The sequence below is a fragment of the Arachis stenosperma genome, chromosome 1, assembly GCF_014773155.1.
Source record: "Arachis stenosperma cultivar V10309 chromosome 1, arast.V10309.gnm1.PFL2, whole genome shotgun sequence".
In the NCBI taxonomy this organism is placed as follows: Eukaryota; Viridiplantae; Streptophyta; class Magnoliopsida; order Fabales; family Fabaceae; genus Arachis; species Arachis stenosperma.
In genome coordinates this window covers 83,254,079-83,276,126 of record NC_080377.1, presented here as the reverse complement: position 1 = coordinate 83,276,126, position 22,048 = coordinate 83,254,079, and the positions used below count along the sequence as shown (strand labels likewise).

The 22,048-nt window shown below is 38.6% G+C and overlaps 1 pseudogene; it reads right to left on the bottom strand.

The window, feature by feature from the left end:
* Window positions 1–546: 546 nt before the first annotated feature.
* On the bottom strand, window positions 547–8,539 carry LOC130981689 (agamous-like MADS-box protein AGL19; annotated as a pseudogene).
* Window positions 8,540–22,048: the final 13,509 nt, after the last annotated feature.

The window sequence follows — 22,048 nt, the reverse complement described above, 5'->3', positions numbered from 1 at the left end:
AGTTTTGAGACAAAATTCTAATTTTTTAGAAGTCTATGTAAATCGTAGGAGAGGTACTACGGAGTACGAATGCATGTAAACTGTGGGTGGAGTTCTACAGTTTACGTTGAAAACGCAAATGCATAGAAACTATGGTAGGGATTCCACAATTTTTGTTGGAGTGTGCAATGAGCATAAATCGCGGTTTATGCTCTACTATAAATACGCGGAAGAGGTGCAGCGGATTATTCATTTCGAAACACTTCCAAGTTCTAGAGAGAGAAAGTGGCATTTTTAGAGAGAGGAGGAGGAGGAAAAGTGGAGTGATTCAGATTTTTCTTGGGTCGGGATCATAGCAGACGAACGCAGTCTTTACCGTCTGAACGGTGTTGCACATGCCATCAAACCAATAGTCAAACTCTGCCTCAGTCTTGGCGTACGCTGCATTCACTAGCAGCCTCCTCGCATCCTGACCCTTGAAACAGCTCGTGTATTCTCACCTCCGGAAAACTGCACCGACAATGAAACAAAACCTGCATGTCTTCGTCTGACCCTATCGCAAATGTTTCATACTGCACCCCAGTTGAAACAACCGCAATTAGAATCTTGTACAACAGCTTCTTCACCCACTTGGACCCACACAGCCTTGCCTTTTGCAAAATGCTCGTCTTTAGTTCTAATAGAGTATTCGTGGAACGCACAAAAACACTGACCGATTCTTTGTCAGTGAACTTAACTCCATGCCTTTTGCTTTTTTTAAATTTTCTAGAATAGTAGACTAGGACCAAAAAACTCTCCTCACTCATTTTTGAAGAAGTGAAAATGACTCTCTACATCACACTACTTCTCTTGGGTGGGTATTTATAGGCGAAATAGGTCTAGGCATAAATCGCTGAACCCCTACCACAGTTTATGCCTATTTGCACACTTCAACAGAAACCGTGGAATGGCCTACCACGGTTTCTATGCATTTGCGTCTTCAACGTAAACCGTGGTATCCCTTCCACAGTTTACATGCATTCAGAATCCGTGGTATCCCTTCCACGGTTTGCATAGAATTCTAAAAAATTGCATTTTCGTATCAAAGATTCAAAAGTTGTATTTTGGTAATACTGAAACTCCAATGTTTTATTTTGGTAAATTTCCGTATATTCTAATGCACTCGGTGGCGGAGTTTTGTGTGGGCAATGGGGGCCATGATCCCCCAAAAATTTTGTAAAAATATTAGTAGTTCTACTTTAAAGAAAATAAAATTAATTTGTTTGAGTAAATTGATATACTTTCAACCTATGTATTTGAGTTTTATGTCTATCTTCACCATTCTTTTAAACTTTTTATCCTATCCTATTTGACAATAATAAACATCATATCTTTAAATCAACAACAAGTGGCATATCTTTAAATCAACGTTACAAATTAAATATCATTATAGAATTAATACTAAATTATATTTGGCTTCTCATATATTTTTATGCATTATTTTATTTTTTGAATAATAAAAATTATAATATAATTAGTAGTAATATCAGTTATTAATAAAAGTTATTATTTTATTTTTAAATCAACTTTACAAATTTAATACCATTATAGTATAACACTGCTTACATTAATAAATTTTGATATTTTAATTTTATTAGAAATTTAAGACTTTGTTTTGTTGTATTATATTATTTGATTTGTAATAAAAGTAATAACAAAAATAATTAATCTTGAGATTTTTGAGAGATAAATATTATCAAAGGTAAAATTAATTTTTTAAAATGTTAAAAACCAATTTATAAGTTATAATTGATTTTATATAATTTAAATAAAAAATTAATTTTTAAAAAAGAAAAATCAATTTTAGATAAAAAAAAATTTCTAAATAAAAATAAATTTTTATGTGCAAAAACTAATTTTTTTAATGAAAAACTGATTTTTTTAATTTATTTTTTATTTAAAATCAAATTAATTTATTAACCTAAACAAAATTTTTTATTGATCAAATTCAAAATTATTTTTTGTTAATCTTAACTATATATAACTCTACATATTAATAATAAATTTAAAAATAAAATAATTATATTTATAAATTTTATTTTAATATAAATAATATTATATAATTTTTTATTAAAATTTCTGACCCTCTAATTTTTTTTTTAAAGCTCCGCCACTAAATGCACCATTTTAAAAGCGAAACCAAACATCTATAATATTAGCCCATTTTATCACGAGGTAGGTTGAGAGTAACACAAACTAACTTACTTATAATGAAACCAAAATTTAAAACTGATATAGGCCAATGAAAATAAAAGTGTTTTGAAGTGAGATTATTTAGCAGAAATTACTTGATCAGAAAGTTCACCCACCATTGTGATTGTTTGTTAAGTTACGAGTTATAACATGTTGATCAAACATGAATATAACATACTTGATATAGGTGCATGATTATATGAACTTTATTAAGCTTAAATATATGCCCTTTCATTAGCTATGCTCAGGTTTCACCAACTTCGCGTCGGGTTCTCTCGATAGAGACTGAAAACTTTACCAATAAGAGGGAATCGTTGCTGTAGTCGATTGCTCCGGAATTGGACACATTGAGTGCTGAGTGTGCGTCCTCCCCCTCCGTAAATGGGTCGTCCAGTACCGGCTGGACGTCGTTAAAAAAGCTCCATGCTATGCTGCCCCGAAGACCCCTATTCTTGGTACTCATTCCTTGCGCATGTTAATGTTTAAATGAGCATCATGTTATATAGAACGCCCAACTTTTAAGGCATTCTTCTCTCGGGTAGCCCTATGAACAACTCCAACTCTGTCTCTACCACTTCCTCTTCCTCTTCCTCTTCCTCTTCCTCCTCTTCCACTTCCACTTCCACTTCCACTTCAACTTCCACTGCCGGCCGCCTTTCTCCGACAAGCAACACGCCTTGTTTGCTTAAAGACCGTTGCTGTTCAAGCCACTACAAAAATCATATATATGGAATTATGCTGGAAATTAGTTAATCAAGCTGGAAAAATAAGGGGATGTTAACCTTCCAACTTAATAGATTTGTGGCATATATATGAGTGACTTCAATGAAATTGTTTGTATTATTTGATACTTCATATGAGATCTTGAAAAGAAATAAAAGATCGTTTCACACATTTTGTATTAACTAATAGGATTACTACTGATAACTAATATTATCTTATAAAATTTAGTATTTGAAAAGATTAGTACTTAGGTGGTATATTATAAATAGCTATCTCTTATATATATATATATATATATATATATATATGGAAGTAGTGTGGATTCAACTATCTTATGTAGATACAAAAAAAATCAGTTATTAATTTAGTCATTGGTATAAAATATTAAAATATATGTTAAAATATAACATGTGTATAATACACAAATATATAATATCTGATTTTGTGACTATTTTTAACGTTCATATAGATTTAATACATAAATATATAATATCTGATTTTGTGACTATTTTTGACTTTCATATAGATTTTTTTCATGTGCATTATTTTAAAACAAAGAATAACTAATAATGTAACTCAATCAAACAGAGTGTAAGATAGTAGAGTAGGACTCTAAATAATTGTTTTCTAATTAATTAAAGAGAAGACAAAATTAAAGTTGAAGCATAATATCAATTGGGGATAATATGAAGTACATGAGGAAAGATAATTACCTTCTCTTTCAATTTTCTATTTTCTTCAAGAAGGCATTTTTCCTGAAGTGAGATATCAAAGAGAGAAAGGCAATTCTAATAAGCATCATGCCCTAATAAAAGAAATAGAACATACAAATTATATATCCATGTAATCATGCAAGTAACATCACATTGATTACCTGTTCCTTTAGCGTCTCTATTTGCTCCCTGAACAATTGGTTCTGGGTACAGCAAGGACCATGTTAATTAATGTTAGTTTTTCTTATTCAAAACTGAGATTATTCAAAATGATGATGATGATGATGATGATGATATATATGTAAGATTATGAACATAGACAGATATATAAATATACCAAATTCTTGTACAAATTAAAACTGGAAGACAAGTAACAAGTTTTTGAACCTTCTTCAACACCTTCATCCAAAAAGAAATATTCATTCCTAAATGAATATGTTTTAATTAAGAGCACTAGCCACATGTAAAAGTACATATACAAATGATGAATATACGTTATTTCACCTATTTTTAATATAAAAATACAAATGAAAACAGGTGAAGTGGACAAGAGATGATATATGAATAAAGTTTAAGCTAGATGTTGATCACTCATTAATTGTTTGGAATTGCAGAAAATAAATAAGGTTTAACTCAAAAGATGGTCCAACAAATATCCTACAATTTTTCCAATATTGTCTTTTCAGAGATTAATGATAAAAAATAAGTCATAATGTGTGCGTATTATTTTAAATATTTTTAATATATATTTTATATTTTAATATATATTTTATACAAATGATTTTGATAAATAATTTTTATATACAAATAACTTAATTTTAGAGTAAAGTATCGTTTTTGTCCGCAACGTTTAGGGTAAGTTCCAAAGTTGTCCCTAACGTTGCAATCGTCCTATTTAAGTCCTTAACGTTTTAAAATTGACTCAATATTGTCCCACCGTTAGGGATCCGTTAATAGAATTGACGGCAGGACAAAATTAAGACGATTTTGAAACGTTATGGATTTAAATAGGACGAAAACGTTAGAGACAAAAACGATACATAAACATAAATTTTAATTTAATTTTATCTTTCAATAATATTAATTTTTTATTGTACATATTATTCAATTATTTTTTAATTATATCTAAATAAATTACACTTAATCACATTACTTTCATTTTAAATAAATTTATTTTTCTATAATTTTAAAAAATTTTGATACATTAGAGACAAAAGGAATAATTTATATTTTATTGTATATATATATATATATTGCAAGTTTATATACTAGTCATTCTACAAATAATTCATGATAACTAAAAATCTTTAAGAGTAAAATTATAAAAAAAATTAATTTATTTAAAATGAAAGTAATATGATTAAGTGTAATTTATTTAGATGTGATTAAAAAATAATTGAATACTATGTATAGTAAAAAATTGATATTATTGAAAGATAAAATTAAAATTTATTTTTATGTATCATTTTTGTCCCCAACGTTTTTGTCCTATTTAAGTCCCTAACATTTCAAAATTATCTCAATTTTGTCCCACCGTCAATTCTGTTAACGGATCCCTAACGACAGGACAACATTAAGTCAATTTTAAAACGTTAGGGACTTAAATAGGACGATTGAAATGTTAGGGACAACTTTGAGACTTACCCCAAACGTTGGGGACAAAAACGATACTTTACTCCTTGATTTTATGATCTGTCAGAAATTTGTTAATAGTTGATTTATCATATGTGAGTTACGGTAGACTAGCTAATAATTTTGAATGTTTATATACAATTTTCATATCAATCCTGCCTAGGTGAATAATGAGAAGTGCGAACAACAGACTCTATTTTGAACCCATTAACCATTCAATTTTACTTTCATCATAAACCCATCACCTTTACCTAATTTCACTTTGTCTAATTACACCCACTTTTAACCCAGACTCCCTTTTCACTGCAGCCAGCACTCTGTTACCTACTCTAGCACGCAACCCCCCTTGCTAGCGAGGAAGCTCCCCAACACCGCCATCTCTTGTTGTCACCAACCCGAGTGCAGGTGAATCATTTCGTATTAAGAACAAACATCTCACTTATATAAAGAATAAACATCTCATTTGCATTAAAAACAAACACCTTTTTATAAGAAAAATAAACATTCACATGCATATAAAATTTTCACTGCATACCTTGGCATCACGTTGGTGTCGTGAATTGCAGTGACGATGAGAGCATAAGTTCGTGAAAAAATGCACGACTACGACTGCATGGGGTGCAGAAACAATGACGTTCTTGAAAGAAAATGCACCTCGCCACAAAGATAGGCTGCTGCACGACACCAATGGAGGCACGACGAGACTGGGTTGCGTGCTGTGGTTGGGGAGGCGCAACGAAGTATAGATACGTGCGGTAGTTGCAAACGCACGAGGAAGCCGGACTGTGTGCAGTGTTTTGTGAGAGATGGCGGGGGATTGTGGGAAGCGGGGGTGGAATGCGGTGCGAGTGTGAAGAGTTTGTGGTCGTTGAAAATCAAATTCAAAATAAAAATTATATTTAATTAATTCAAAATTTAAATCTATTATTTATTTATATTGTTCAAAAATAACGTTATTCTCTTATACTTTCTCTTTTCATATTTATTATGTTGGATAACATTTCTAAAAGATTTACGACACAACGAAGTATTTTTTTAATTTTGGGTTTATTTTCAGCTATTGCGAGTTGATGTGGCCTATAATGACTCTAATTATGCGAATAAAAATAACATTGCAGTTGCAATTCCAAATAAAAACTAAACTTTAAAACCGAATGTACTAGAACGCAAGATGGATAAACAACATAAATAGTTAGAATGAGAAAGCTGACATGAGTTTGAATTAAGCGAAGAACATATATACCTTTCTTGCCCTAACTTTGGTTAAGCTTCGTTCGAGCTGATTCTCTATCTGTTGTAACTCTTCAATGGGGCATGAATCCAAACCATCTCCCAAAAGCTTTCTGCAACAATATTTTGTGTTTCTCACTTCATCAGTAATGCAATATGATGATGATCATTGATCAGCACACTAATGAAGTCATCAAATTAAGCTATTAAATAAAGTCAGTACTTAAAACCTTTTAGAAACTTCTAGTTGCTCTAGCTTCTTTGTGATGTTGATGTCATCACCTTCCTTTACCTGCTCCATGTACGGAAGAAACAACAAACATTCACTATAGCTTGCAGATAGAGAATGAATATAATGGATATTAAGGGGCTAATTATTAACCTGTGTATTTTCTTGGATTTGTTTGGTGTTGAGGCTATGTAGATCCTTGACCTTCCTTTGATAGCGTTCCATTATTTTGTTTACACTGAAACATATCCAACTGCATACGTGGCTTACACAAGAGACTCATGACTTTACTACTAATAATAATATCATATCTACTCGATAAAGCATTCATGGTTATTAATTTGTAACACTTGGTGAGTTGAGTATCAGTCGCAACGTCTTTTACATAATACACTAGTATCAATCAGACACTACTTTAACTAAAGGTACGTAATAAGGACATCCAAATTATTCACCAGCTAAGAGCGAGCTCTAACTATTCACACATGCCTCTCATGAGCTACAAGATTTTCGAAAAATTACCACAAAATTAGCTATAATAATGAAAGAGATCAAGGCTTTATTAGACTTTATTTTTCAGATGTTGCTTCTATTAATTAATCTTTGCTCGAGATTTATAACATAGCATCACGTTAAGAATCAATGTTCCAACGATTTCAATCAGTGACATTTCAATTAGCCTTCCACCCATTAGAATCCTAAGCACTAATTTAATGATGAGCTGTAAAATTGTGTGAGAATCATTGCTGCAAAATTAGCTATTACGGTGGAAGAGTCTAAAATCTTATAAGATTCTCTTTCCAAATATTGGTTCACTTATATGAAACTCTCTTTTATGTATTGGCTGCTCGAAAATCATAAAAACTTCCAATAATACGCAGGACCACTACTTTCATCCCAGAACAAATATAATAATCTTAAAGAATACTATAATATCAATAAACAATGTTGGAAAACTAATAATCTATAATTTTATACCTGCAATATTTATAATTACATATTTATTATATTTAATATTATTTATTTATTTTAAAAATAAATAAAAATACAAAATAAAATAAAAGATATAATTAAAAAATATTAAATAAGATAATTTTATAAACTGTTTGAAACTTATTTTTTATTATTTTTCAAATATTTTTGGATATCAATAGATAATTAGATATGTTCAATGCAAAGTTTGTAATATTAATAAATAATATGACACTATTATTGTTTCAATATTCTAAAATCCCAATAATTTCCGTGATACCAACATATGATGTATGAATAATGTTACACATTTAAATTTTTTTTGTTAACTAAAATCAACCAAGTTAGTTTAATATAATAAAAATCAGTTATAACTAGTATTATTTTAAGTCTTATTGTTTAATTTATTTGGATTTAGTTCATAAAAAGATTTGGATATATAACATTAGTTGTTACGGATCTGGCCTACGGATCCCGGACCCGAGGTCAAACCCGAACCCGGCTCTCCGGACCTCTTCGTCTTCCCCCTCCGGAAGGCCCAAAACCGGCTCTATGGAGCCCCTAACCAACTTTCGAATTCAAACACCTCCCTTATCTTAACCAAAGAAGATAAGATAAGACGATCCCCATCACCTATAAAAGAGGACCCAAGTCCCTCCAGGTATTCATTCATTCCTCACACTTTCTACCTCTTAGATCCATTCTGACTTGAGCGTCGGAGTATCTTTGCAGGTACCTCCCCTCCGCTCCGCTCGGATAATCCGACATCCGTCTCGACCCACAGGTTCCCGATCCTCATCTCAACCCGTACCAGAGTCCTCTTGTACATTGGCGTCGTCTGTGGGGGCCTGCGACAGTCGAACCGGATGGAGGGCATCCTGGAGGAGAACCCATCAAGCCAGGATGACTCCCAACCGCGTCGTCCGGCCTCAGAACACCAGGAAGCCACAAACCAAGCAAGAGTAGCAAGTACTGTCCACCACACGAACGAACACGTCGTCACGGACCCGCGACATCCCGATAAAGTCGAGGACAAAGCGGCACAGATCATCCAGGATCTCTGCCTCCGGGTCCAGGAACTTGAAGGCAAACTGACCAACAGAGAAAAACACAACAACGAACACGGGAGCCAGGCGACTTCCAGGTCAAGATCCCACCGCGGCAGGTCGCCAACCCGACAACACGATAGGAAAGATGGTCGCAGCGTCTCACGCAACCACCGATACGAGAAATCGCCCGAACGGCGATACAACAAGAAACACCACCGCAGCGCTTCCCGTGATCTAAATCGTCAAAACGATTCGGACGAAGATCGGAGATACCGAAACTCCAAATGCACGAGAAATGACCACACCATAATGGGAGCTACACCCTTCACAGAAAGAATCTTAAGAGTGAAACTCCCCAAAGGTTTCGACAAACCCACCGACATGAAGTATGATGGAACCAAGGACCCTCAGGAACACCTAACGGTCTTCGAGGCCAGAATGAACTTAGAAGGAGCGGCCGACGCAGTCCGGTGCAGAGCCTTCCCGGTAACCCTCGCCGGACCGGCGATCAAATGGTTCAACGCCCTCCCGAACGGATCCATAGCTAGCTTCCACGACATAGCACGAAAATTCATGGCCCAGTTCATGACCAGAATCACCAAAGCCAAACACCCCATCAGCCTGTTAGGAGTTACACAAAAGCAAGAAGAATCCACAAGGAAATACCTCGACCGCTTCAACGACGAATGCCTAACGGTCGACGGACTCACGGATTCCGTTGCGAGCCTTTGCCTAACTAACGGGCTCATGAATGAAGATTTCCGCAAGCACCTCACTACTAAACCGGTATGGACCATGCATGAAATTCAGAACGTCGCCAAAGACTACATCAACGACGAAGAGGTCAGTCAGGTCGTCGCTGCCAACAAGTGGCAGCACGCCACCACCCAACACGGCAACTCGGCTCCCCGTCATAACCCAACACCCAAAGAGAATCAACGGGACCACCCCAGGCCGGCCAACCGACCACCGAGAATAGGCAAATTCTCCAATTACACGCCCCTAACGGCACCAATTACGGAGATATACCATCAAATAGCAGATCGAGGCATCATCCCAAGAGCCCGACAACTCAAAGAAAGGACGGAAAGCAACAAAACCCTCTACTGTGACTACCACCGAGGTTACGGCCACAAAACACAAGATTGTTTCGACCTTAAAGACGCTCTTGAATAGGCCATACGAGACGGCAAACTCCCGGAATTTTCCAAAATCATCAGAGAACCAAGACACGCGGAGAGAGACAAGTCGCCGGAAAGAGAAGGGCGTAACCCGAGAACTCAAAAGCTACCCCCCAGGGAGAGCCCGGAGGAAGACCCGACCATCATAGTGAACGTCATCACGGGCAAGGACGTATCGAGCAAGTCAAAACTAACAATGAAAAAAGATCTCAAGGTAATGGCCGTCAGAAACCAAGCCCCAATCGCCGCGGCCGACAATACGATAACATTCTTACCGGAGGACTGCCAACACGGCACCTCAGCCGAAGATGCCCCCTTCGTCATCTCAGCCAGAATCGGAACAGGACTAGTACGAAGGATACTAGTAGAAACCGGCGCGGACTCCAACATCCTTTTCCGAGGAGCCTTCGACAAGCTCGGGCTCCGCAACGACAACCTCCAAACACACCGCCACGGCGTCACGGGACTCGGGGACAACTTTCTCAAACCAGATGGCTCAATTACCCTCCCCATCACCATAGGAACAAGTAATCAGAAAAAGACAATCCTATCTGAATTCGTAGTCCTAAAAGACTCCACAGCCTATAACGTGATCCTCGGAAGAAAAACAATCAATGACTTCTCTGCAGTCATCTTCACCAAATACCTCCTCATGAAGTTCAGAACCGACGACGGCTCCGTCGGTACCATTCACGGAGACCGAGAGGTCGCAGCCGAATGCGACAACACCAGCCTAGCCCTAAGAAAAAAATCCCGAGATGCGGCCGGAATATTCCTAGCCGACCTAGATGCGCGACAAGACGGCCAACCTAGGACAGAACCAGAAGGAGACATGGAAAGACTATAAATAGGGCCAACCAAAGAGGAATACACCTTCATTAATAGAAACCTCCCGTACGATCTTAAAGAAGAACTCTCCCAACTCCTAAAATAGAACAGAGACCTGTTCGCATTCACACCAGCCAATATGCCGGGAATAAACCCCGACCTAATGTCCCACCATCTAGCCGTGGACCCTCAAGCTAAGCCAGTGGCACAAAGGAGGCGAAAAATGTCACCAGACCGAGCCGCCGAAGTCAAAAATCAAGTCAAAGCCCTACTCGAAGCCAACTTCATCCGGGAACTCCCCTACACGACCTGGCTAGCCAACGTCGTACTAGTAAAGAAGTCTAACGGAAAATGGCGAATGTGCGTCGACTACACAGACCTCAACAAAGCTTGCCCGAAGGACGCCTTCCCCCTACCAAACATCGACGGGTTAGTAGACGCAGCATCCGGCCACCGATACCTCTGCTTCATGGACGCATATTCCGGCTACAACCAGATCCCAATGCACCGACCAGACGAAGAAAAAACAGCGTTCATCACCCCGGACGGAACTTACTGCTACACAGTGATGCCTTTCGGCTTGAAAAACGCTGGAGCCACCTATCAAAGACTCGTTAACAAGATATTTCGAGACCTGTCCGGAAACAAATTAGAAGTCTACATAGACGATATGCTCGCCAAGACTAAATCCGGTGAGCAACTAACCGACGACCTCAAGGTCATATTGGACACCCTACGAAAGCACCAAATGCGGCTCAACCCGGCAAAATGCGCCTTCGGAATGGAAGCAGGGAAGTTCCTCGGCTTCATGATTACGCAACGCGGAGTTGAAGCAAACCTGGAGAAGTGTCGTGCCGTCCTCGAAATGGCAAGCCCAAAAAACCTTAAAGACATCCAAAAGCTTACCGGCCGACTGACCGCGTTATCACGCTTTCTCGGGGCGTCGGCTCAAAAAGCAATCCCTTTCTTCAAACTAATGAAAAAAGGAGCCCCTTTTAAATGGGAGACGGAATGCGAAGAAGCATTCCAACACTTCAAGAGGGTTCTAGCGGAACCACCAATTCTCGCCAAACCCCAAACAGGGGAAACGCTTTACCTGTACCTCTCCATAACGGAAGAGGCACTCGCAGCAGCTCTCATCCGAGAAAACGAGAAAAAGGAGCAAAAACCCGTATACTTCATAAGCAAAGTCTTACAGGATGCAGAAGCTCGCTATTCACGCTTAGAAAAGCTAGCTTTCGCACTCTTTACAGCCTCCCGGCGCCTGCGGCAATACTTCCAAGCTCACCCCGTGACGGTCCGAACCGACCAGGCGGTCAAACAAGTATTACAGAAACCCGACCTAGCAGGAAGAATGCTAGCATGGTCCATCGAGTTATCACAATTCCAGATCAAGTTCGAACCCCGGAACGCTATCAAAGCACAAGTCTTGACCGATTTCATCGCCGAAATGACTCCGGGAAAGCTCACCCCCGAACCATGGAAACTGCATGTCGACAGCTCGTCAAACTCCACTCACGGAGGCGCCGGAATCATACTCGAAAACCAAAACGGGATCACAATTGAACAGTCAGTACGATACGAATTCCCAGTATCAAATAACCAAGTAGAATACGAGGCCCTCTTAGCAGGCCTGACCCTAGCCCAGGAAGTCGGTGCAAAGGCCCTAGAGGTAAACACCGATTCCCAGGTAGTCAGTTCCCAAATCAACGGAAGCTACCAGGCACGAGATCCCCTGCTCCAACAATATCTCACCAAGGTAAACAAATTGAAAGAAGGGTTCGAGAGCATTACCATACAACATGTCCCCAGGGAACGAAACGCCAGGGCAGACCTACTTTCCAAGCTAGCCAGTACCAAACCGGGACACGGTAACAAATCGCTAATTCATGAGGTCGTTAGGTCGCCTTCTGTGTCAACAACAATCAACGCTCATCTAACATCCTCAAACCGGGAGTCCTGGACGTACCCTATCCTACAGTACCTCCTCGACGGAACCTTGCCGCTAGACCCGAAAGAGGGAAAGCGAATAAAAAGGGAAGCCGCCAACTATACCATCGTAGCAGGACAACTATACAAATGTGGATTCTCGCAACCCCTACTCAAATGTGTCGAACCCGGGGACACGGAGTACATACTCCGCGAAATCCACGAAGGCTGCTGTGGTCACCACGTCGGAGGAAAAACATTAGCCCAAAAAATCGTCAGGGCTGGCTACTTCTGGCCCACAATCATTCGAGACTCCATACAATTAGTAAAAAGCTGTGACAAATGCCAAAGACACGCCAATATCCACCAAGCCGCCCCATACCAGCTCAGCACCATATCGGCAGAACGGCCGTTCGGCACTTGGGGGATCGACCTCGTCGGGCCCTTCCCTACAGCTCCCGGCCAACTAAGATATCTCATTGTCGCCATAGATTATTACACCAAATGGATCGAGGCCGAACCTCTGGCCTCCATAACGGCGACCCAGTGCCGGAAATTCGTTTGGCGACAGATCATCACCCGATTCGGAATCCCTGAGGTCGTCATCTCGGACAAAGGAACCCAGTTTACCGACAAAAAATTCTGAGAGTTCTTAGAAGGATTACACATATCCCATCGCTTCAGCTCAGTAGAACACCCTCAAACAAACGGACAGGTGGAATCCGCAAACAAAATAATCGTTAAAGGACTCAAGAAACGGCTCGACGAAGCCAAAGGACTATGGGCAGACGAATTAGGGTCAGTTCTATGGTCGTACCGAACAACACCCCAAACGACCACGGGGGAAACGCCTTTCCGATTAACATACGGCGTGGAAGCAGTCATCCCAGTTGAAATCGGGGACCCCAGCCCCAGGAAAACGGTCGGAGGTAACGACGAAGAAGCAGAAAGAGACCTCATTGACGAAGAAAGAAGCATAGCTCACATCAAAGAGTTAGCACTTAAACAAAGAATCAGCCTAAGATACAATCACGGCGTTATCCGACGAGAATTTGCGGCTGACGACCTCGTCCTACGACGAAACGATATCGGTCCCCCGACTCCAGGAGAAGGAAAGCTCACCCCCAACTGGGAAGGACCATACAGAATCAAGGCCGTAATCGGAAAAAGGAGCGTATAAACTCGAACGGCTCAACGGCGACGAAGTCCCGAGGACCTGGAACGCAGCCAACTTGCGACGATACTACACCTAAACCGACCTAAATAGGTCGCCCCTTATTTTCCTTTCTATTTTTTATCCTTTATTTATATTTTTAAAATCTCGGGTACTCTTTCCCGCCGTTAACGGAGGGTTTTAACGAGGCCCAACCATTCAATAAAAATTCCATTAAAAGCTATTTCCACTTTCCTACACGTCCCAAATATAGAACAAAGACACGACCGCGACTGGAGGACTGATCACCCCCCAGGCCCAACACACGGATATCCATAAAAACCCGACCGAACGACGGTCCGAGGAAACGAAAAAACAAACGGAATAGCTCAAAACATATAAAAAGGCCCGAACGGCCGAAAAACACCATAATACAAATCATATAAAAGGCCCGGACGGCCGAAAATACCATTAAACGGTTCCCAAAGTCACGGCCCTTGGCCATCCAAAATATTCAGAAACAAACAAAGTTCAAAATAAAAATTACAGAGATAAAAAAAAAGGGCTACTCGAGGTCGACAATATGGCCATCACGAACGACCCTGAACGCTCCCATCACGGACACGTCCACGCCCGGAGCCAGCACCAAGGAATGTGCCTTCATCGTCTCCTCGGTAGCAGCAATCGCACCTTTAGCGTCAGCCAACAGCTCCGTCTTCTCCCTCTTCAAGGCAGCAACCTCGGCCTTCAGAGCCTCTGACTCAGCGAGAAGCACGGCGGATTGAGAACCCGCATCTGAAGCCCGCTGACGCTCCTCTGCCAACTGAGAAAGAACGAAGTCTCAACACCGGCAAGTCGGAGAATCTCTGCCCCGACTTCCTCAGAGGACTTCACCGCCCTCTCCTTCGCAGCTTTGGTAGCCTCAAGCTCCTCCTTCAGCTTGGCCACCTCAGCCTGGGACTGACGGAGCTTCTTATCCAACAAGCCAACCTGAGCCATCACAGGCTCAGCTTTTCGGACAACGACAACAGATCGGAGAAGCGCGCGGTACACCGACTTAGCCTGAAATGACACATCACAGCCATCAAAGAACGGCTCTGTACCGGGCATCAAGTGCTGATCAATAAAACCCGGGGCATCGAAGCGTCGGTCCATCACGCTGGGCGTCAAACCCTCCTCCTTCTCAAAAGTCTCACTACCCGGCTCCTCAGGCCTCTTCCTCTTCCGAGAGGCCTCACCAGCCGGCACCACGACAACCTCAGGCAAAGTCGCAAGCCCAGGAGAAGCCTGAGCAACGGCCCGGCCCCCCGAAGAAACCACCTCCTGAGAAACAGCCTGAGACTCCACAACCGGATTCGAAACAGGAGTAGCCAGAGACGACGACCCCTCTTCCTGAGCCATCGCTGCTTTCAGCCGTGCTAAGGAAGTCAAACCACCAGCCATCTCAACTGAAAGATAACAAATAAGAATCCCAAGTTACAAAAACGGGAAACAAACACAAAAAAGCAAGATAAAGGACAGACACACACCAACATACGAACGACAAGCAACAGGATCACCCATCACGTCCCGAGGATTAAGATGACGCTCCCCAAATAATTGCCATAAGACAAGAGCGACATCCCGCTCCTCCGAAGACAAGAACTCCTGAGAAACCTTAGTAAAAACAGACGGCCCCGCCTTGAAATTCCAGTAAGTGGGGAACCGCCGCTCACCCTCTAACGTCAACCAAAAAGGATGATGCCCCCTTACGGGACGAACCTTGAAGTATCTGCTTTTAAAACCATGAAAAGAGTCCTCATATAACCCGAAGACCCGACGATGAGGCTGAGCTCTAAAGGACACATACCCCTTCTTGTGCTTTCCCTCCTTAGTCGGAAGTGTACACAAGAAGAGGAAAAGGAAAACGTTCACTGAGGCGGGAAGCTCTAAAAAATCACAAACAAGCTCGAAAGACCGTATCGCCGCCCAACTGTTCGGATGTAGCTGGGACGGCACCACGGAACACCGGTTCAACAACTGTTGGACGAACGGAGAAAAAGGAAGCCGAACACCAAGCCGGGTAAACATCGCCTCATACACCCACATCCAATCCAGCACAGACGGGGAAGCGAGGTTGGTATAACAAACCCTCTCGTCAACCCCAGGCAGGGAAAGCTCATAATGGCGTTCAGCATCGCCACCCCCACAAACAGCCCCTTCATCTCGAAGCCGCTGGAGGTCCGCCTCCGTCATCTGCGACGGCGTCCCCCAAACATCACTAGTAACCCAAGAAAAAAGACCAGGGACACCCCCCGCCGGGGCTACCGGAGCCCTCACACCCTCAGTCCGTCGACGAGCCATACCTAAAATAGTGACGAGCACCACCGTCAGCCAAACACCGCGGCAGAAAACGGCGGATGAAACTAAAAAATAGACACCACCGTGCGCCACCGGTTGTACGGTGGCACTCGCCCCCCTTACAGAATCCACTACCCCAACTAAACTATTCACCACTATATAATACCATCGTATACCATAAAAATAATCCTAAATCTACGCAAAGCAAAATGCAGAGAAAGGAAAAACAGAGGAAACAGAAGAACACCAACCTGATAATGCGAAGGAAATAAATCCAAAAACGAAATGCTACAGCAGAAGACCAACCAGAGCCACAGAATGCGAAAGGAAAACAGAAGATGTTCTTTAGAAAGAAGAGAGCAATAGGGAAATGAAGCAAACGAGGGAACTAAAGGAAGGAAGCCAAAACGGTTTCGAAAAAGTGAAATAACACAAACACCCCTCGAAGGCAAAGCAACTGTAAGGGCAAAAAGGGAAATACCCTTTCGCAATAAATTCCCCTTTGAAAGAAACAATTAATAAATCACGCCTCGAAGAACGCAACGGGCGCAGCAAGCAAGGAAGAGTCACGTCAAGACCAAAACGGTCAGACAAATCTTCCACAAGACGAAACCAAGACACCGACCTCATCACGAAAAGAACCAAACGAACACTCGAGAAAAACTGAAGACCCATTTCGCGGTCAAGCACCTCACCTCCCAGCGACAGACCGACCTTACTCGCTCTCCCGCTGCGGGGGCAACTGTTACGGATCTGGCCTACGGATCCCGGACCCGAGGTCAAACCCGAACCCGGCTCTCCGGACCTCTTCGTCTTCCCCCTCCGGAAGGCCCAAAACCGGCCCTATGGAGCCCCTAACCAACTTTCGAATTCAAACACCTCCCTTATCTTAACCAAAGAAGATAAGATAAGACGATCCCCATCACCTATAAAAGAGGACCCAAGTCCCTCCAGGTATTCATTCATTCCTCACACTTTCTACCTCTTAGATCCAATCTGACTTGAGCATCGGAGTATCTTTGCAGGTACCTCCCCTCCGCTCCGCTCGGATAATCCAACATCCGTCTCGACCCACAGGTTCCCGATCCTCATCTCAACCCGTACCAGAGTCCTCTTGTACATTAGTCATGATGCATTTGGACTGAATTTGTTTATAAATACTAGATACTGAAATAAGATCATAGAAATACAAAATTATGTTTAACAGATAAATATAAATATAAACATTATATTTTAGAATATTAAATTAATATATTTTATGTCTTTCTTAACTAAAAATACACAAAAAGCACTAATATAAAATATAATTCATTTTTTTATTTTTTATTTTTTTTAATTACTTTTTTATTATATTTTTCTTCAAAAAATTTTTTATATGAAAAAATGAATAAAAAAAGACTTTCATAATTTATTATTTTTTATATTTAATTTATTAAAAAATAAAATACAAAAATATTAATTTTTGTATCTCTATATTTTATATTTTATTATTCTTCAAACCAAACGCGGTCTTGCAGTTTAATTCCAGAGGAATAGTTATGATATTTAATGTATTCATCTAAAAGTGAGCATGTTTATGAACATTCCATAGAAAATTAAAATAAAATAAACTTCGTATTTAAACGTTAAATAAGTGTTGCATTAAAAATTTAAAACAATAATATAATAAAGTGAGTATCAATATAAAAAGAAAAAAAATTCAAGAACTAACAGAATTTATTATTTTTGACCAATATTTTTAGTTATTCGTCTAATATTTTTAATCTAATAATTTAATAATATACTTTTAATCCATACTTTAAACATTATTATTTAATTATTGACAAAAAATAATAAATTTTACGGATAACATTAATTATAGGAGTCTAAATGTTAAAAAGTATTTCCGTTAGTAAAAAATAACAACAATGTTTTAGACACAAATTGATACGTGCTTCAAATGTTCGAGATATGAAGAGTTCAAGTATTATTTAGAAGATATTAGTTTACATGTTTAGAATATTTTAATTTAATGTATTTTGATTTTGTTTATTTAATTACTAGATTGGGCCTTATGTTTATGGGCTTTAGGGTTTTCTTTGTTTTAACCTAATAAGAGGTTATAAATACCTCCTTAGCTATTATAGTCGCAGAATAGAATTTTTAGAGGTTTCAAAACCCCTTTTTGGTTTCGTGATGAAACCATGGTGTGGACAATTGAGGTTGAGGAGTCCCTCTCTTGTTACATCGGGGAATTGAGTAGAAGGTTGAGGAGTCCCTTCGATTCAATTTCCAAACTATGGCGTTGGCAAGTTAGGTTGAGGAGTCCCTTTCTTGTTGCGTCAAGAAATTGGGTAGAAAGTAGAGTGATTCTCTTTGTATTCAATTTCAATCTATCATTTTTATTTTTATTTTAATTTCAATGTATCTTTTTATTCAGTTTGAATCCTTATTTTCTTGTTTATCTTTTATTTTCCATATCATTTGGTATCAGAGCTCAGATATTAGATTAATTCTTATTAATCTATATTTGTTCTTCTTTTATCATAAAAAAAGAGTCCAGTATGTCGCATCTTTCTTTAAGTTTTCGTGTTCTTGTTTTTCGTTTGTGTTTCATTATTGTTTTGTCATCATTGTTGATTTTATTGTTTAAAAGAATAAAAAAAAGCATACAGTGCAAAAAAAAAGAAATATATACAAAAAAAGAAAAAAAAAAGAAATTATCTTCCTTGTAATTTTTGTGCTTTTCATATTCTATTTTTTCCACCTACAAGATTCGAGGACGAATCTTTTTTGAAGAGGAGGAGAATGATACGTTCTTCAAATGTTCGAGATATGAAGAGTTCAAGTATTATTTAGAAGATATTAGTTTACATGTTTAGAATATTTTAATTTAATGTATTTTGATTTTGTTTATTTAATTACTAGATTGGGCCTTATGATTATGGGCTTTAGGGTTTTTCTTTGTTTTAACCTAATAAGAGGTTATAAATACCTCCTTAGCTATTGTAGTCGCAGAATAGAATTTTTAGAGGTTTCAAAACCCCTTTTTGGTTTCGTGATGAAACCATGGTGTGGACAATTGAGGTTGAGGAGTCCCTCTCTTGTTACATCGGGAAATTGAGTAGAAGGTTGAGGAGTCCCTTCGATTCAATTTCCAAACTATGGCATTGGCAAGTTAGGTTGAGGAGTCCCTTTCTTGTTGCGTCAAGAAATTGGGTAGAAAGTAGAGTGATTCTCTTTGTATTCAATTTCAATCTATCATTTTTATTTTTATTTTAATTTCAATGTATCCTTATTTTCTTGTTTATCTTTTATTTTCCATATCACAAATAATCAACTACCATTAGTCACCATATATATTAATGCTTATAAAAAGTTTATTATACTACTATAAAATATTAAATTTAATTATTTTTGTTATTGATTGCTTATTAAAAAATTATAAAATAATATATATATATATATATATATATATATATATATATATAATAACTGAACAACTTAAGACATTATTATTAACCAATGCAAGGAAGCCGAGGGGAATAATATTTTAAAATAGAAAAGAATTAAAAGGCTGCATGCCCATCAAGGAAGTGAATTATCCTGCAAAATAATATCATATTTTAATTTTTAAAAGAGTATAGGTCTTTTCACATCTTAAAAGCATAATGCTTTTTCTCTCTGATGAGGTTCCTTAGTTTTTGCCTTAATAATGCTTACATATATAGTTCAAAAATCAGACATTGCATTGGATGCTCAAGAATAACATGCCCTCATATTTTGTACCTACAATAGTGCAAAGAAAAGTTCCCAATATATTGGCAGAAAGGATTTTAATGCAATAGTATAATAATTTGGTACTTGGTATCTTCATTTCCTCTGTACATGCCTATAATTATTTTAAGATAAAATATATCCTATCCTATAACAATCCTTTAAAAGAAGGTTTATTCAGTAGTGGAATATGCTACGTGGCATCCTCTAGATTTTTTTAAATTTTTTATGTATGATCATTATTACCATAGTTATCAGAATCGAACCGGTAATTGACCCGTTCATACGACTGGGTCATTGGGTTATTGGTTCAACCGGTTAATCCGGTCATAATTAAATAAAAATATAAAATTATAAAAAAAAATAAAATTAAAAATTAAATACATCTTTTTAAAAATATATTAATTATTAAATATCAATTCTTAGATATAATTTATACTGCAAAAAGACATAATAAATTAGTCACTAATATAAAATATTTTTTTTAATTTAAATGAACAAAAAAATAAAAAATAATACAATCAATATCAATATATTTATATACTATGTGTTGTTACTTGTTTGGTATTCATGTGAATCCATGTTTAAAAGTATAAAAAAATAAAAAATCATTCAGGTTTGTTATATATATATTTTTTGTTAACTATCTTTATCAGAAACATGATTGGCATAGTGGCAAAAGGGGAGGGAATTTACTTACACGGTCCTGTGTTCGATCCACACGCTAAGCATTTTTTGGGTAGTGGAGGGAGATCCTACAATGGTTCGGCGGCCCGCGGATGTACCATAAACCCGCGGCGGGTTTATCGCGAACCGACCGGTTTTCCACGGGTTTGACCACGGTTGACCGGTTCGAAAGCTTATTCGGTCCAACTTACAAACCGAACCGGCCAGACCACCAATTCACTGGTTTTTCGGTCGAACCGGCCGGTCCGGTCCGGTTCTGATAACTATGATTATTACAATAACACCCATGATCAAATCATCCTCATTTTACTACTCTTCTGAACATCGTGCCTACTTTTCTCATCATCCTTTACAGCTTTCTTTACGTGTACACACCCTAAAATTTCAAATTTCGAATTCAAAATCAATTAAAAAGGAAATTCATTCCCAATTTTCCATCATCTGCGTTCTCCGTCCTCTGTTTCCTTTCTTCTCTCTTCCTCCTCTTCTTCATCGATTCTTCTCCTTCATCATCCGTTCCTCCTTTTTTTTCCCTTTTTCCGTTCGTTTTTTCTTCCTATTCCTAATCTAAATTGGAGATGGAGAAAGTTTATGTACTCACCAAGGCAGAGGATGTCATTGTACCTGATGGCTCTAACTTTCAGGGGAGTCGTCGCGGTGGAGCAACGCCAGCGGTGGTGGTAGGGTTACGGCAATGGATGAGGAGCCGATTGCTATGGTGCTGGACGATGGTATGGCGTGGTGGTCGCCGTCGGTGAGGTGGAGTTCGTGGTAATCATCGATGTGTGGTGATGGATACGGAGGAGGAAGCGGCGGAAGAAAGCATATAGCTGGAAAGTAGTGAGTCGCGGCCATAGGGAGCACATGTAGTGAGAGCACAGCAGCGACGACCAGAACAGAACTGTGAGATCTAATCGGCGTTCAGAACAGATTTGCATGGTTGTTATTTTTTGTTTTAATTAATTAATTAGATAAATTATGCAAATGATTATTATTTGCTTAATCTACAAATTTTATTGTTTGAAAATTTAAATTTTGAATTGAAAATTAATTTGAAAAAAAATTCATTTGTATATGTTCATTTTCATTATCCGCACAAATTATATTTTCCAATTTTTTCTTCTCATCATTCTTGCTCTCGCTCTCTAATACTGGGAGCTGTAGTATTCCACCGCAAAATCAAATCGGCTACTGTTTGTGAAACATGGTTTGGTATCTCCCTTTTGAGTTTTGATCATGGAATTTGATAAATGTCTTGATTTTACTCACTGTTAAAATTACTTATAGGCAATCCTTTTTTCTTCCTTTTTGGAACTTTAGTTATTTCTAACTTTAGTGCTTAATAATTAATATATTTTTATTTGTTGTGCATCTATTGCACTGAGTTACATAGTTTTTAAACACATCTATATTTG